This window comes from Callorhinus ursinus, unplaced genomic scaffold (assembly GCF_003265705.2).
Source record: "Callorhinus ursinus isolate GAN/ISIS: 27379988/994484 unplaced genomic scaffold, GSC_fseal_2.0 scaffold14, whole genome shotgun sequence".
In the NCBI taxonomy this organism is placed as follows: domain Eukaryota; kingdom Metazoa; phylum Chordata; class Mammalia; order Carnivora; family Otariidae; genus Callorhinus; species Callorhinus ursinus.
This window is the reverse complement of record NW_027397076.1, coordinates 18,133,813-18,150,618: the sequence shown is the minus strand read 5'-3', so window position 1 is coordinate 18,150,618 and position 16,806 is coordinate 18,133,813. Positions and strand designations below refer to the sequence as shown.

General features: G+C 39.1%; 1 long non-coding RNA gene across 3 annotated transcripts in view; it reads right to left on the bottom strand.

Annotated features, from left to right (window-relative positions):
• Positions 1–4,663: 4,663 nt before the first annotated feature.
• Positions 4,664–16,806, bottom strand: part of LOC141374094 (uncharacterized) — a 78,761-nt gene continuing 66,618 nt past the window's right edge. For all 3 annotated transcript variants that reach the window (XR_012380665.1, XR_012380664.1, XR_012380663.1), the window contains 2 exons: positions 11,395–11,502; positions 4,664–4,945 (listed from right to left, as the gene is read on the bottom strand). This is a non-coding gene — a long non-coding RNA (uncharacterized lncRNA). The remainder of the gene's footprint in view (positions 4,946–11,394; positions 11,503–16,806) is intronic.

Here is a 16,806-nt window from a genome sequence, read left to right as displayed (position 1 = left end):
CTCTCCTCTGGAACATTGCCATTTACTGTGGGAGCGGTAAAAGAGCATGTGTTGACGTCCACAACGTATCTTAAAACTTCTGCTTGGAAATGACATTCATCACATCCATTCATTGGCCAAAGAAAGTCACACGGCCATACTTGAGTTCATCAGGATGAGGCAGTGCTCTCCTGATAATAACTGACAGAAGTGTGGAAATAAACATTTGTGAAGAGCCCTGAGACCTCAGTTACCCGCAAGAGTCTCATACACTATTGGTTGCAAATCTAGTAGCATAAATAATTATTAAAGTATATTTATTAGCCTTTACTCTGTGCTAACAAGAAGGCCTGGATTTATAAAAGTGTATATGACGTTTGCCTATTCAACCAGCAGGTGGCACCTTGCCAGACGTTGTCTCCAGGGCAGTTATCACCCCTATCTATGGGGCAATCACAGAAGTGTGAACAGAGTAGGGCTATCGACCCAGAAGACTCAGGCAAGATGGGCCAGCAGAATTGGTGGATGGTATCTTAAATCAGCCTTAGCAGTGATGCAGAGATGATAGAAAAGATGAATTTCAATTGGTAGAAGAGAATAGGACATTTTATAAAGACTCAAATTGGATGTAATTTCTAATTGTGAAAAGCCACAAAAACTCTGACAGTCAGGAAAAGTCAGATTTATGGAAATATGTCCTAGACTGGAGTTTACTATTTCTCTTAAAATTAGGCATTTCCCCTCCTCACTCATCCCTCCTCATGCCCCTGTACATTGTTCCCGCTTCTTCTTCAGCAGTCTGCAACCAGTAATCCTGCCTCTATTTTTAGGGTTTTAAATCCTGGCTTCAAAGGTACTCAGGCAGTAGACTGAGAAGCCTGTGGGAGTGTGGAGGATTAGCCTTAGGCAGCTGTATGACAAAGCAGTCTATTCACTCCAGATAAGAGTGAAGGAGGTTGAGATGTATAATTCATTTCACATACATTTTTTTCTCTAGACCCTCCTTGATATAAAGGGGAGGAAGTTCCCTCCTCCACATCCCCACCCACCACCCTGCATTCTACCAGTCCCTTTGATTTCTGCCCCTGGGAAGTAGAGAGAGCTACTATTGCATACTGTGATCCCTAAGTGGGGTTGAATTTGGCCCGCCCCAGGCAATTGCATTGCTGGGATTTTGCTTATGTTGTACTATAACCCAGCCACACCCAGTGATGCATCAGCTATAGGGGCACTGCATCCACATCTAGTGGGTGGGAGAATGATTTCCATATCCTTTAGCACCTTGGGAAATGTCTTCAATTGCTTAGCACACCACAGCGGAATGACTCAGATGAGACACTTCCACTTTCTCAGCAGCTTTCAAACACCTAACTGTAATTCTCTGGCTTTCTCCTTTTGGTGTCAAAACGTAAGGCACTGTGCTTTGATTGAAAGGCAAGCCCTATCTTGGGTGCAGAATTTGCTGTATATCTGATCTAAATTTATACCAACCCTCTGCTGGGATTTCTTCTCTTCCTGGGCACTGATTTGGTTAAAGAGGACAAGTGGGCTTAATTATGTCCTGTCTATGGGAACTCTGAGTTTTGTACCTATATTGAGTAATATTGAATCTCTGTATTTAATTTCTTTAAAGGAGCAAATTAACCAGTATATTAACCTTTTTTGACACTAAAACTTCATCAAGGGAATAGAACAGAACGCATTTGCGTGGCCTCAGGTAGTGATGGCAGAAAGATAAATTCATTAGTAAACAGAGAGTCTAAAATGGAGATAATCATGAAAGCAAGTGGCCAGACTGTTCAACGTGGGTAGCTTGGCTTATTTGTAATTAAAAGAAGTTTTAAACTTAAATGCTCTAAAACCCTATATATTCAATTATCTTACTTTTCACAGTGTTATAAAGATGTTCAGTTATCTCTATCTCTTACTAGATTATAAGCTCAGGAGGGTATAAATTTTATTTATATTTTTATCCTAATTATTATCACTGTTACCTTAATAGACATTTGATGAGGGAATACTCCTCCTAAAAAGATACTCTTCTGGGGCAAGATACACAGTGTTGGATATACACTTGGTCTTTGGAGTTTCTGGTTTATATCCCTGACAATTCATCAGGAATTCTCTTCCTTCAGTTAGATTACCAAAGTTTACACATCAAGATCATAAGTTTCCCCTCATATATATATATATATATATATGTATTTATTTCAGGATAAAATCTTAGTCCACATTAAAGGTAAAATCTGAGATAAAAAAGATGGTCATAATACAAGCCTACACAAAATTTTAGTATGATTAGAAATATTTCTATACTCCAACAAATGGCCTGCTTATTTGAAATGAGGGTGACATATGATGACAGCTAACATGTATGGACTGTTTCCTATTAGTCAGGCTCTATTCCATATTTAACTTACCTAATCTTCAAAACAATCCCCAAAACAAGATATTGTAATAGCCTTACTTTACGAATGAGGAAGCTGAAGTAAGAAATGGTTGGTTAATTTAACTATGGTTCCACAGCTGGTAACTGGAAAGTCAGAAATTAAAATCTCACAGTGTGAATGCTGATATATTAACAGTGTAACTGCCTCCTCATTATTATGTTATACTAGAACAATCAAAGAAACCCAGGGAAATCTTTCATGTTCATTAAATATTGGTCAACTTTGATTTCCTTTAATAGCATTTGAATTTTGATTTTTGAGGGTTAGGATACTGAAATATTAGGTTCGGGCCTAAGATAAGAACATAAATAAAAACACATGTTACCTTTTCAAATTTCTGAAGCAAAGCTCTTTGTGATGGGTGGCATTGGGTATGTTTTTGTGGATAGAGAGGCCCTTGAGCATCATTTCACTGTGAATACATCAATGTGGCAAGGAAAAGTCTGGATGTATAAATAGGAATGTTGGGAATTGATAATCCACAGCTCAAAACAACCACTTGGTTTGTATGTTGACTTTACTAGTAACTCCAGTACAAGGTTTCCCAATTTTTTGAGCATAGGACTTTTTTTTTTCATGATCAAAATATTTTAGGACACATATAATAATAACTGAGTTTTAGATTATCTATGGATGAAAAAATACAGAATCACATAATTTGTGTAATTTCTAAGAAAAGTTAATTTATGGAGATCAAAATGATTCTGGGATCAAAAATGGATTTTTTTTTGGAACCTTGGAGAGAAAGCTAGAAGAAGTGGGGTGCTGTGGTCAGGATAAGGTGATGTCAATGCAGGGGTAGGCTAGGCTGCTTCCAATTTCCAGAATAGCCACTGGAGAATATGGTTGAGGTGCAAAAATCACTGGAAAAGAGGAGAGATGGTCTTGTTGGGCCTGGAGCTTACACCACTAGGGGAAGACCCTCTTTAAAAAAGAATACAAGTAACAAATACAAATGACAAAGTAGCTCATAGAGCCTTGGACAGGGCATATGCAAATAAAAGGGGACCCTGAAGCTTCAACTTTATTAGTTTCAAGGTAAATTCAATCCTGGGGATTAAGAGCTTGGAAATGAGTCACCACTGAGGATGCCAAAGTTTCTGTCATGATCCCATCCTTGAAGTAGAAAGGCAGCCTGGGAACCATGTGTCAAAGCTTTCAGTGATTCAGGGGGATGAATGAATGAGAGTTCTCTACATAGAAAGATCATGGAAGAGCAAGAGGACAGTAAGAAGGAATGTCTATTGTGTGCTCAATATGTGACAGACACCATTCTAAGCATTTAATTTATTTAGTCTTTGTAAGAGACAATGAGCAGATACTTTTATTTTTCAGACCAGAAACAAGTATAGGGAGGAGACTTAGTAACTAATTTGTCCATAACTACACAGCTAGGAAAAGGCTGAGCAGGCTTTTGAACCCCAGCTTTCTGGGGCCTGAGTCGGCATCTTTAACAACTGTGCATACCAACCATTCCATAAACTGAATGTACAAGCCTTGAAGAAAGAACACTGGCCATGTAGGGCAATAAACGTCTGTAGGTTGCAGTGGGAAGCAAAAGGAAAATTACTTTAAAATATCTTAGAGTGAAAGGAGGAAAAATCTCCTTAGTTCATTCTCTGGGTTTCACAATACCACATGGCACAGATTGGATTTATCTGTTTTGGCATTGCAAAGACAAAATTGTTTTTGCGTTTTTTTTTTTTTTTGTTTGTTTGTTTGTTTGGTTTGGTTTGGTTTTAGCTTGCCTTGGTTTAGTGAGAAAAAAGCTGGAGAGACACCTTGGATGTCCTCAGATGGGTTAATAGTTTTTGAGGCACTAGAAGATCTTCCCATTTTCCTAAGACACAAGTATAGGAGGATATAGATTTTCCCTGGGATGTAAATATTGTGCCTACAATTAGAAAGATAGGCAGGTAGGTCTATTGTTAGGAAAGTAAATAATGATATTTTGACTTCTACATTTTGAGGGAATCTCGAGATAGAGATTATCTTGCATCATCTATGTTGGCCATAAATACTGTCACATGTATTCTTCTAAGAGGGAGGCAGACAGAGATTTCACATACACACACACACACACACACACACACACACACACACACACACACTGAAGGGGGACAGGTGATGTGGCCACAGAAGCAGATACTGGAGTGAAGTGCCATAAGCGAAAGTGTTGGCAGCCACCAGCTGGAAAAAGCAAGGGATGGATTCTCCCTTAGAACTATGGAGGAAGCATGGTGTTAGATTCTGGCCTCCAGAACTGAGAGAATAAGGTTCAGTTGTTTTAGGCCACCAAGTTTGTAGTAATTTGTTACAGCAGCCACAGGAAATAAAATATACCATTTTTATCAAAGGTTTAGCCTTGGAGAGAGAGGAGTCATTTTCCCAGGGCATCTCTGGCGGCCTCTTCAGGGACCTGGATCTGTAGGGGTCTGTCGGATCTGTCAAACTGACAGGACTACTTGCCAGGAGCCTTGTCCGTCCAGTAGATAGAGCTCCTTGTTCTAGCTGAACTGTGTGGCAAAGAAAGGCAAACATAAGTAAATCAATCAGACCCCCTGCTCTGACTACTTGAATATGGAAACCAGACCATCCCATCTCAACTGTCACTGTATGATCTTCGGAAAATTACCTAATCTTTCAATGCTTCCCCAGACCAGTTTGACTTCAGAGTCTGTGCTCTTTCCTGTTATACTATGCTGGCTCTCTAGTGAGCGTCTTGCCAATATGACAGGTGAAAGCTTAGGTTTGTTAATTAGGAACTAAAGATACATGGCTTATTTGCACTCCAGGTTTATGGAGACATCCATAAGTGTCCCATTTGTAATTCTAATTTTGACTTAAGTGGCAAAAACAATTCCCTCAAAAAGATTATTTATGAGTTGGGGGTTGAATGACACTATGAATTTTTTGCTTGGTTCTCTGCCCTGCTTTTCATTTTCCATTACAAATGAATTTCCAGAGATACTCTGCTTTCCTTCTTCAATTTCTCTGTAGGTCTGTCAAAGAAGTGTATTGAAAAAGCTCCCTTCACTAGCAATTAACATCAGTTTTGACTCGGAATAGTACTTTAATCCGAGACCGAGGCATTGGGATTAAGTTTTAACTTGCCCTACCTGCCACTCAATTGAATACTCTTTCTGAAGGTCACTTAGCCTTCTTTAATTATTTCTGTTTCCATTAGTGTTACAGAATAAAAATTTACTGATCTGTCTGGTGGGCATTTTAGTTTATATAAATTGAGATTTGGGAATTCATTTGGATGAAATAAGATGCTGGCTAAAACTCAAGGCAAACATTTTGCTGATGCTCGAACCTTAGGACCAAAAAAGTTTACACTCCCTGGTTTCCCTAGGGAGTGGGGATTGAGAAAACCACAGAAAATAGCTATTCTTGGAAACCCTGTTGCCAGGCAAATGCCATAGGGCGAGGGCTCAGAGAAGCTTGTTTCTCCTCCCATAGCCAAAGGGTGAGCTAGCTCTGACTGGAACCGCCGTCAGGTTTTAGAATCCTTGGGGCTGACTGGGAGGACAAGACGGGAGGCCAGGCGAAAAGGGAGATAACCAGAGTGGCCCTGAGAACGCAGTCCCAGGACAGCTGCCCAGGTTAGGTCTCTCTCAAACGCCACGGGCTTCCTGGAGGCCCTCTCTGCATTTGACGTTTGGGTACTCTTCTTGTGTACCCTTTTCTACCAGGAAATACAGAGACCACTTGCAGAGAACTAGATCTGTCCTAAAGTTTCTACTTGAGATGGACTCCAGTGGTTTGGGACTAAAAGTAATTTTTATCTTAGTTCATTTAGGGTCTGGGAGAGAAACTGAAGTGTTATAATTTACCTGATAAGACTGAAAATATTAAGGAAGTGTAGTATACTTCTCAATAAGTACGATGCCACCTTTCCTTCAGAGCCCAGGGTGACTTGGTGGCCACTCTCATTGTCTTTGTCCTATCTCAGATTGACGTTTGGAGCAGGTTTATGTTCTAATTAGGACAAACTGCAGTTCACTACAATGCTATATTTGCTATTCAATGAGTCATACTAAAAGCCCCATGTTCTTAAACGGCATGAAGAACAGGGATCAAGGTAAAAATCATGATCACAAAATGTGCTGTTTCTGAAAACCTAGAGGGAGACAAAAAGATCGAGTGTCTAAGTTCAAGGTTCCTTTGGAGTGGAACTTCTGTAGGGCAGCAGATTGCTTGAGGATGGATATTGATTTGCCCAGAGAGAGGAATAAGATGCAGACAGTGGATTGTCTACTATTGAAACATTCCTCCAACATTTTAGGTGTAGCCTTTAGTTCCTAATACATAGCAAATATACACACACACACAGCAAATGCACATTATCCTTAGCCATTTACTTTGATTTTTTAGAAATGTTTCAATTATGTCATAAGATGATGTCCTTACTTGATACATATTTAAAGTTTTCCTTTAATGTCCTCTACTGGTTTAGAGCTTCCTTTGATTCCTTTCCAAAGTGGACAAACTTTTCAAAGGCTTTTGTGTGGAGCTGCCATGGATGGGAAAATGCTTAAGTATTGTTAGCTACTGAGTAAGGGACTGGACTGAGGGGATGCAAAAGAGGAAGGGAGATCACAGATGGAGCTACCCAGTTAGCCAGGGACGGTAGGCGAACAGGGGGCGGGGGACCAAGAACTGGTGTGGAGGAAAAGGAAGGACAAAATCTGAGTGGAACCTTATAGGAAAGGGAGCCACACTCATGTACCTCAAAGTCAGTAACCCAAGTGGGAAGACCAGAAATAGTTGAGTGGATTTATTTTAAATAGTAAGATATAATTAAATAGTAATGGTAGAATGGATAAGGGTGGAAAAATGAATAGGATCATATGTTATATGTATCAGTGCGCTGCAGGGGGACATCTTTAAATATTTAATACTATGTGAGCTTTACAGGACGTTATACTAGAAGCCTGTGGTATTGTAACCAATTGTAAGTTAAAAAGAAAAACAATCATAAGGGAATAATGATTGCTGTTGACAAGTTTCTTTTTGAAGTAGAGATACTATGATCAGGTTTATGAAATGAAAGAAGGCATCTGTGCTAACTATCCAGAGGCCTGTGATTTCATAATGTATGATGGGAAATCTTAAAAAAAAACTAGCATCACTAGCTACTTGCTCTATTCTAGGAAATTCCTGAAAAATCAGGTGGCACAAGTTGCTCAGAAGAGGTGAAAGGGTTTTTCATAATCCAAACAGGAGGAGGAAGGGGAAATGTGTGAGTAATTACTGAATAAAGATCACTGAAAAAGGAGGCTGTCCTTAAGGGGGGGAGGCGGTTGGTAAATTTTTTATAGGAAAATTCTTAAGTAGTTGCCAACAGCTAACCTCCAGGATGTGAAGAGCTTTGTGGGAAATATATTCTGGCTGGCAGGCAGGATTTGGGGGATGTTGCTTTCAGATTCATCTCAACCCATCCACACTTACCTGAAGTCCCTTATTGCTCTAGGTCAGGGAAGAGTTATTTAGGGTTCCTGACTCTACTTAATCCTTAAAACTGGGTTGGAGAGAGAGAGAGAGAGAGAGAGAGAGACGCAGGAATTCTGGCATCTTTAAGTCTGACAGCTTAAATAAAGGGCGATGTATATAAAGAGGAGCATAACAAGAGGAGTTGAAGATTGGAAGGACGTACCCAGAGCTAGGAATACACTTGACCCTTTTGTTGCCCATACCATACGGCTGCCATTTTAATCACTACTTGACTAAATGGTAGAAAGCAATTACAGTAAGTATTCAATTTAATCACTTTGCATCCATACACAGACCCAAAGGGCTTCACTTACATATTTCATCACATAAAGTGTCCACAATTCTCTGCCTTGCTGAAATAGATGTTTCCTGCAAGGATCTGTAGATGATTTTCTGGCTTATTTTCTCATTGGTTAAACTCATTGTTTCACATTTCTGCTATTTGCTTTAAAAGAAAGGGCAAAGCTAGCTCACATTTTGCATTCTGTAGGAAGTTTGTTTTACCCATTCGGAAAATCAGGACTGCATCTTTACGGGGCTAGAAGTTAAAGGGAAATCATTCCCTCCAACTCCCACCGTTGGTCATCCAGTCCAGTGAATAAAACCCCAAGGTTAGTTGATTATTAAAAACAAACAAACAAACAAACAAACAAAACGCTTAATCCAGGCTTCTATTGCTCTGGTGTTCAGTGGCTTCATTCTGGGACTGCTCCAGATTGCGCCCTTCTCCCATCCCACATCAAGCTGATTTGCAAATTTACACAACTGGCCCGAAAGAGAGAATAACCGATGACTCAGTATAAACCCATCACCACTCTTGGAAAATACAATTCATAAATGCATTCCTTATTCAAATTTAGTAGCATTTTATAGGCAGGAGATCAGTGTATTATCTGAGAAAGATTCATGCCACATTTTGTTTAAAAATCTGTTTCATTATTTCACAGCCATACTTCAGTAGGTCAGTCTATAATAGCTTCTTCTTGGCCCTTAAAATGACTCCTTTGTTTCTGCATTATAGAGAATCAGAATGAATTATTCACAGATACCTGTGCGCATTAAGAAATAATGGCCTAATTCTTGAATAAAGCCAGTGTTCCCTATCTAGTCATACCTGCAGGAAGAGCATATGCTTATTCCTTTCCCAGAAACACTTCCTAACCTTCTCTCCTCTGCATTCATTCAGTCCAACATTTTCACCCTTGGGTTTCAACTGAGATATACCTTTCTCTGGAAAGATTTCCTCCTCTCCTTCCTATACCCTAATACTGAATCAACTGATCCTATTTCATCCTATAAAATTCTGTGCCCTTCCTACCCCATCACACTTACTACACTGCACTGTAATTATCTGATTACTTATCTGCATCTATAATTATAAATAACGAGGGAACAGTTCCCATTTAATCTTCATCCCCCAATCTAATGCTTAAAAATAATAGGTGGTTTAAGGAAATCATGAACAAATAATAAATATCATCAAGAAATCAGTATTGCCAGATGTTGCTCTAAATGTTTTACACATCAGATCATTTAAGTGTTACAATAACTCCATGAGTTATGTACCATTAATATTCCCATTTTATAAATGGGAAAAACTTAGTTACAGTGAGGTTTCATAATGTATCCAAAGTCTTCTAGCTAGTAAATGGCAAAACAGGGTCAGGTCTCAAAAGGAGAGGGTAGAGGGTAGGCAAAAAGTAGCAGGCAGGTGTCACTACATATTCAATGGAACACAGTATGGATTATTCACATTATCTACTAATATTTGGAGATCTTGAAAGGCATGTTTGTATGAAAAGCTCATTAATATATTGTATTTCACAAACTGAATGTTTGGACTGGTATTTAGAATTTTATGCTTTATCATATGTATATAAAAAGTCCTTCAAATTTATTGTTTTTCATGCAAGAAAAGCAGATAAACCAAACCATTTCCTCCCTAGTTCAAGCTCAAAATCAGCAGGCATAAACCCTTAAGTGTTAAGTTATATTATTTTTGAGACTGACGTGACATGTCCTAGATTTCAGAAGTAGATGCTGCGAAAGACCGAATGAATTTTTGAATAAAAAACCATTTATAGAACATAAACATTAAGGGAGAGGGGGAGGGGCAGAACCATCTGATTAGAACCAGACCTGGATTACTGCCACCTAGTGATCTGAGAGAACCATCTGCCCCCACATACTCCCAAAACCGGCTATGTTGGATTGGGGAAGAAAGGAAGGGAAAACAAGAGGGGAGACTTCAATACAAGGCCGGCACAACAGAACACTCACACAAATGAGGTGGAGAAGAGTAAAGGCAAGATCAAAAGCGCTGGTAATTAAAAAATGGTAGTAAGAGAAAATGGGAAAAACTGATACAAAGATAAGTAGCATGAAAAAAGTAATTTTTTAAAAAGCAAGAAATAGAAGACAATAAAACTTTGAACTATTGGTGAAATTGTGAAATCACCAAACATAAAAGGACAGAGGAAAAAGACTAAAAGAGATGAAGCGAGAATGGCAGATGAAAGAAAGCGGATGGACGAAGAGATTAGTCTTGGGGTAGAAGGTTTGAGGATTTTTTTTTTTTTAAGTAATATATCAGAGTGTCACATTATTTTTTTTAAGGATAATCAAGGGAGTATAAGGTTGTAATTTTTTTCTATTAAATACAGTTGGGGCTACCCAGTATCCTTGCTGTGCAACTCATTTCTTTCTATTTTTTTCCTTCTGTGAAATCCAATGGTCTTCTTTAATATTTTTCCCTTGCTTCACTGAAATAGTTTTAACTGCCTTTACTCCCTTGAGATGATTTTAAACTTGCACCTGGAATTATGTGGATGTAGGGTTTCCCACACTGAACATTTATGTAGGGAATTTTATTTTTTTAGCATTGATTGTAACCATATTGAGAAGCCACACCTTAAGGAAGTGTATTTAGGTGATTATTGATATTCAGATAAGCTCACAATTCAAACCGGGATAAAACAATAACAAAAGCAATAGTAATAATAATACCTAACATGTATCTCATTTCATGTTTTAAAAAACACTTTAACATACATTACCTTACTTTATTCCCTGAATAATGGTGTTTGAAATGGTATCATCAGCCCATCAGCCCAGACAGATGTGAACTTTGAGCTCTGAAATACATATGAACTTTCCCAAAGTACTCGTTAGTGAGTGCCTCGTCAACTGACTCTAACTCTTGCAACAAGTATCTTTTCATCACTAATCTTCCTATTTTCTTTGAGAGAAGAAAGAGCTACCTTTTTGTTGTTGTTGTTCCAAAGTCTAATAATGGAACAGTAAAGAGTTTGAAGATGGTGTGGACAAAACTTGGAAGGAATTGTCACTACCTACCCATTTAATGGGAATTCCTATGTAAAAGGATTGTTTTCTTTTCCCTGCGTGACCTCATATATTTTGCAATTTTCTAGGCAGGTTGTGAAGGAATTTATTGAGAAGTCCTTACCTTAAAGGCTTTCCAACTACTTCAATGGCTTCTTATTCCATTTCCAGATTCTGTAGTGCATTGCCATGTTGAGAATATTATTTCCTTTGGTGATATACATGAATACACCTGTAAATTAAAAAAAAATGAAGACTTCATTCAATCCTTTTGAACATCCCATCTGTACAAAGTACTATACAGAATCCTATAGGGCGGGTGCCTGGTTGGCTCAGTCGTTAAGTGTCTGCCTTTGGCTCAGGTCACGATCCCAGGGTCCTGGGATCGAGTCCCACATCAGGCTCCCTGCTCGGCAGGAAGCCTGTTTCCCCCTCTCCCACTCCCCCTGCTTGTGTTCCTGCTCTCGCTACCTCTCTCTCTGTCGAATAAATAAATAAAATCTTAAAAAAAAAAAAAAAGAATCCTATAGGGCACAGGAAAATAAGCAGGGGCACCCGCTTTCAAGAAGCTTTCCATTTATAAATAATAGAGAGTATTGAAATTGTGACTGGGTGATGGGCATTAAAGAGGGCACACAATGTGATGAGCACCCTGTTATATGCAACTAATGAGTCACTGAACACTACATCAAAAACTAACGATGTACTATATGTTGGCTAATAGAACTAAAATAAAAGAAACTGTGATTAGAAAGACACCCATCATTTATCTATTCAATAAATAATTATCTGGTGTTAATTATGTATCAAGTAGTATGTCCAGGCACAAGGATACAAGGCAGACACCACCCTGCTCTCATGGGGTTTATAGTTTAGGGAAGTATGACATGAATATCACTTTTGCTCCTATACTAGGGCAGCTACCCATAACTGCCTATCAATAATTCTAACTATTTCTCAGACTTAACTTTTTTCTATTTAAGATAAAAGCAGTCTTACAGCAGCCTCTTTGGTGTACAGATCTGCAACTTCCCCATCTGAAATCTAGGACATTTACTTCTGGTTTTCAAAAAGGAGTTTATGGCTTGGCTTCTAACAACTTGTTTTCAACCTGAACTGGAAAAAAAAATGACCTAGTTCATGAGATTTACCTAAAATGGAAGGGAACAGTGATGTAAATTGGTAGGCAAATGTCTAGCCAGTTCAACTTGATTTTCATGGATTCAATGGCTTTTAGATCTGCAAGATTTAGTCCGGTGTTCAAACTTTGTAGATCAGAAAACTGTTGTGTAGATGGAAGATAAAGGGAGAGGCAAAGAGATAAATTCAGAATACTTTTCAGCAATCCAGTCAAGAGCATTACTGACTCACCTTGGTTGTCAGCTGTGAAATTTGAGAAAGAAGAAGATAGAAATGAGAGATTATGGAGGTAAAATCTGCAGTAATTAGAATAATTTGTGAGAAACAAAATAGAGAACATGAGACTACTCTGAAATTCTTGATGCTGGGGCCATTATCAGACATATGGACCACAGAATGAGGAAAGTTTTGAGAAGAATTTATAGGTAGATGGGAACTACATTGCTGTGGGACCCAACAACTTAATATAAATAAGTCAGCAGGATGTTCTGGCTGAATCTAAGCAGGGGTTGTGAGGTCAGGGACCCTACTCTCTGCCTCCTTGAGGTCTATAAGCATGGGTCAATAAACATATGGGCTTTTGAAGGAGAGAAATGGAGGACATGGTGGAGTCTCCTCTTCAGTCTTGCTGCTGGGACTGAAATTATTACTGACAGAGAAAGGGCAATCCAAGCCAATAAATAAAGAGACACAAAAAGAGGACACAGGGAAAGAAGAAAAACCTTCATTACATCTGAAATACTGACTCAGCCCATGTGTGACCCTGGAGACTCTCAGGAGTAAGGGTGGGTAGAAGGAGCTTGCTTGGGAGCTGGAGATCTTTCATTAGTGGGTGCGGACAGAAACTAGAAAATGTAAATGATTATTATTAATGTAACTTTTTTTTTCTGACAATAAGTAGATGAGCCTTGGGAAATCTGGGTTATAAATAACAAGAGCCTCTGAGATTTAAACTATTAAATCTACATATAATGTTTCAGACTAGAAATATAAACAATTCCATGTCCAATAGGACTGAGGTTTAACTTGACACATTTAAAGATATATAGTAATTAAAAGAGAAATTGATCATCCATGGAAGCCTGCGGGGGAGGGGGTACCAGTAATATCCATTTATTGAGCACTTGCTAAATGTGAGGGATTTTGTTAAATATTTTATATAATTATCTTACTAATCCTTAAAACAGTCCCCAAAGGTAGATCATATTCCTTTTTATTTTTCATACGAGGAAACAGAAGAGAGAGAAGAAAAGAAACGTACTTGAGGTTACTCAGAGCTAAAATTCAAACCCAATCTATTACTATTAAGGATTGTTCAAGAAGGAGGAAGGATAAGTCAATATATTTCAAGTATCGTGGCTCATGATGGAAGTAGTTACAGTGGATAAGATGACCAATCCCTAACTTTTCCAAGCTCAAACCTTCAATCAAAGCACTGTGAAAGCAAAAGAAAAAATAGGTGCATTCTTAACTGTAAAATAATTATTATCTAGGCAGAAATAAAATATACACATGCACACTTAATGTTAAATACAGAACAGTAACACAAGAGTTAAACGAGTGTTACAGATTATAAGCATTATAAGATGTAAAGGCATTAAGGTATTAAGGTATTAAGGAGGTCAGATTTTATTTAGGCTAGGGAGGACAACTTGGCATCCGTAATGGAAAGTGCAGCCGACTCGAGGTCAGCTTTTCCAAAACTAGGTATGTGATCATGAGCAGTCACTTTGCATTTCTACCTCCACTGCAGCTTCCTCTGCTATAAAAGGAAGGCTTTGCATTGGATTAATTAATTCATTCAGAACATCCATTTAAAGTGCCCACAATAATGCACAGAACTAGGAATATCAAATAAATAAGATCTGGTTTTTGTTCTCAAGAAATTTACTGCCTAGGAGGGGAGATCTAAATGCCAATAAATAACATTCCTCTAAAATGATAATCACTATGATGTGGTTATGAACGAAGCACTGAGAGACACCTCAGCTGCCCATGGGTAAGGGAACACTCCACTTGAGACCATGGTTGGATAAATGTTGAACCGTGTTGTTGGGTGAATCAGGTAATGATAGAAACTTCCACACAGGAAAGAATTGTGTAGATCTTTGCTAATGTCTCTTGCAGCATTAATATTTCATATGTCTTTGCTTCTGCCTTGTTTGGAGGAGGAGGAAGGGAGTGAACAAATGTAGAGTAGGAGTATGTATATGAATTAATGAAGAGAAGAGAGAAGGAAGTAACTGCCTGGGCTTCTTCAAACCCCTAATATGTGTTCAATGTGAATGCTGTGAAGGAGAACACAAAAGAAAGTAGGTAATTAAAACCTGTGCCACCTCTATATTTCCATCATATGCGAAGTCTTAAAGATACTGCAGATATGGTATAATGGTATATGGTAAATTTGTGTCCCTTGTCAACATTGAGGACTCTCATCTAGAGGCAGTAGGTGTAGTGCTTAAGAACTTGAGCATTGAGGGGTGCTTGGGTGGCTCGGATGGTTAGCTTCAGACTCTTGATTTCACCACAGGTCATGATCTCAGGGTCGTGGGATCGAGCCCCACCTTGAGTCCCACTTTGGGCTCCAAGCTCAGCAGGGAGTCTGCTGGAGATACTTTCTCTCTTCCTCTCCCTCTACCCCTCCCCCACTTGCACTCTCCTCTCGCTCTCTCACTCCCTCTCAAATAAATACATAAATAAAATCTTTTTTTTTTTTTTAAGATTTTACTTATTTATTTGAGAGGGAGCAAGAGAGCATGAGCAGGGCAGAGGCAGAGGGAGAAGCAGACTCCTTGCTGAGCAGGGAGCCCGATGTGGGGTTCAATCCCACATGACTTGAGCCGAAGGCAGATACCTAACTGACTGAGCCACCCAGGCACCCTGATAAACAAAATCTAAAAAAAAAGAACTTGGGCTTTGAGTCAGATCACACAAGTTCACATCACAATGCCCCCACTTACTAGTTGTTAAGATCCTAAAGAAGTTAAAACTCTTTTGGGCCTTAGTCTTCTCGTCTGTAAAATGGGAATAATAACACTAGCTGTTTCATGTTGTGAGAATTAAATGGGTTAAACATATAAAGAGCTTAGAGCCCAGTCTGGTGCACAAAAGTATCAAAGTATTAGCTGTTATCACCTGTTAGTCTGTAGAGTGCCTACCATGAAGGATGAGGTGAGTCACTGGTGATATGTTTCCTCTGTGAGTAACCTCAGGATGCTTCTCTGTCTATCCTTCAATAGGGATGGCTTAGAATACATTTATTTAGTCATGATACAAAGTCTGTTGAATTAGGCCCATTCTAGGCACTATGGATCATATTAAAGGAAAAATAAGACTTGAAGTCCAATATTACCAAAACAAGGTAGTTATATTTTAATTATCAAATGAATGCTTAAGAGTTCAGAGGAGGCAGGGGACATCCAGAGAATCCTTCCTGGGTGGCACTGAAAGCATATAATGGTAGACATCACTTCAAGGAACTCACTCAGGATTTGCCTCAGCTGGTTTGTGCACTCCCTTTGCATTCAAAAGCCTTTCTTCCCCCCACCCCCAACCCCACCCCCAAGTGCTTTTAGAACAAAATCTGAGCCAGCCGACCCAGTATGCTGGAGGAGAGTCAAGGCTGGGAAAGTATCATGGACTGTGTTAGCAATCAACAGAAAAGATATTTTTAAACAAAAGAAGTTTTCCCAGCTTCCAAGAAAAGAAACAAAAGGCTTTTCTAAAATGAATCCTGGTAGAAACTGTTCTTGTTCTGTGACTTTTATGTCACTTGGACAAGTCAGCACATAGAAATGGTTATTTTCCTGTCGACATCACTGCATGGGTACTTCTCCTTAGAATGACGTAAGAGCCTTAGTGCTCAGTCCCATGCACTGCTCACCCTCCAGTGGCAATGACTTTCAGAAACAATAAAGATATCTCTGCTCGGTCTCGCTCTCTCTTGATTATACTGCAGGCACAACCTGTGTGGGGAAACAATCTCCTGGATCATACTGAAGGTTCGCACAGATGGAACATTAGTGGGAGGAGTTGCCAGCTACTTTCCTGCCAACTTGTTAGTGCTGGAGACATTATCCTCTTGTTTTGCCAGTTTAATAGAGGATCAGTCGTAAAGATTCTCTGTAGGCTCAGCAACATAATTATTATCTATGGTCTCTGCATTAACTGTGAGAAAACATCATGGTCTGAATCTGCCTAATTTCAAATGCCACGCTGTGCCCACATTCAGCCCACAATTGAACCTGAAAACTCAATATATCCTTAGCATTGTTACTGCTATCATGGCGGGTGTGAAGTCTATGTTTTCCCAAGCCATGATGTTAACCATTGCTGTGCTGCTTCTGTACATAAAGGTTACTTTCTCTGTTCCCCGGACCTTTTCCAACATCAGTGC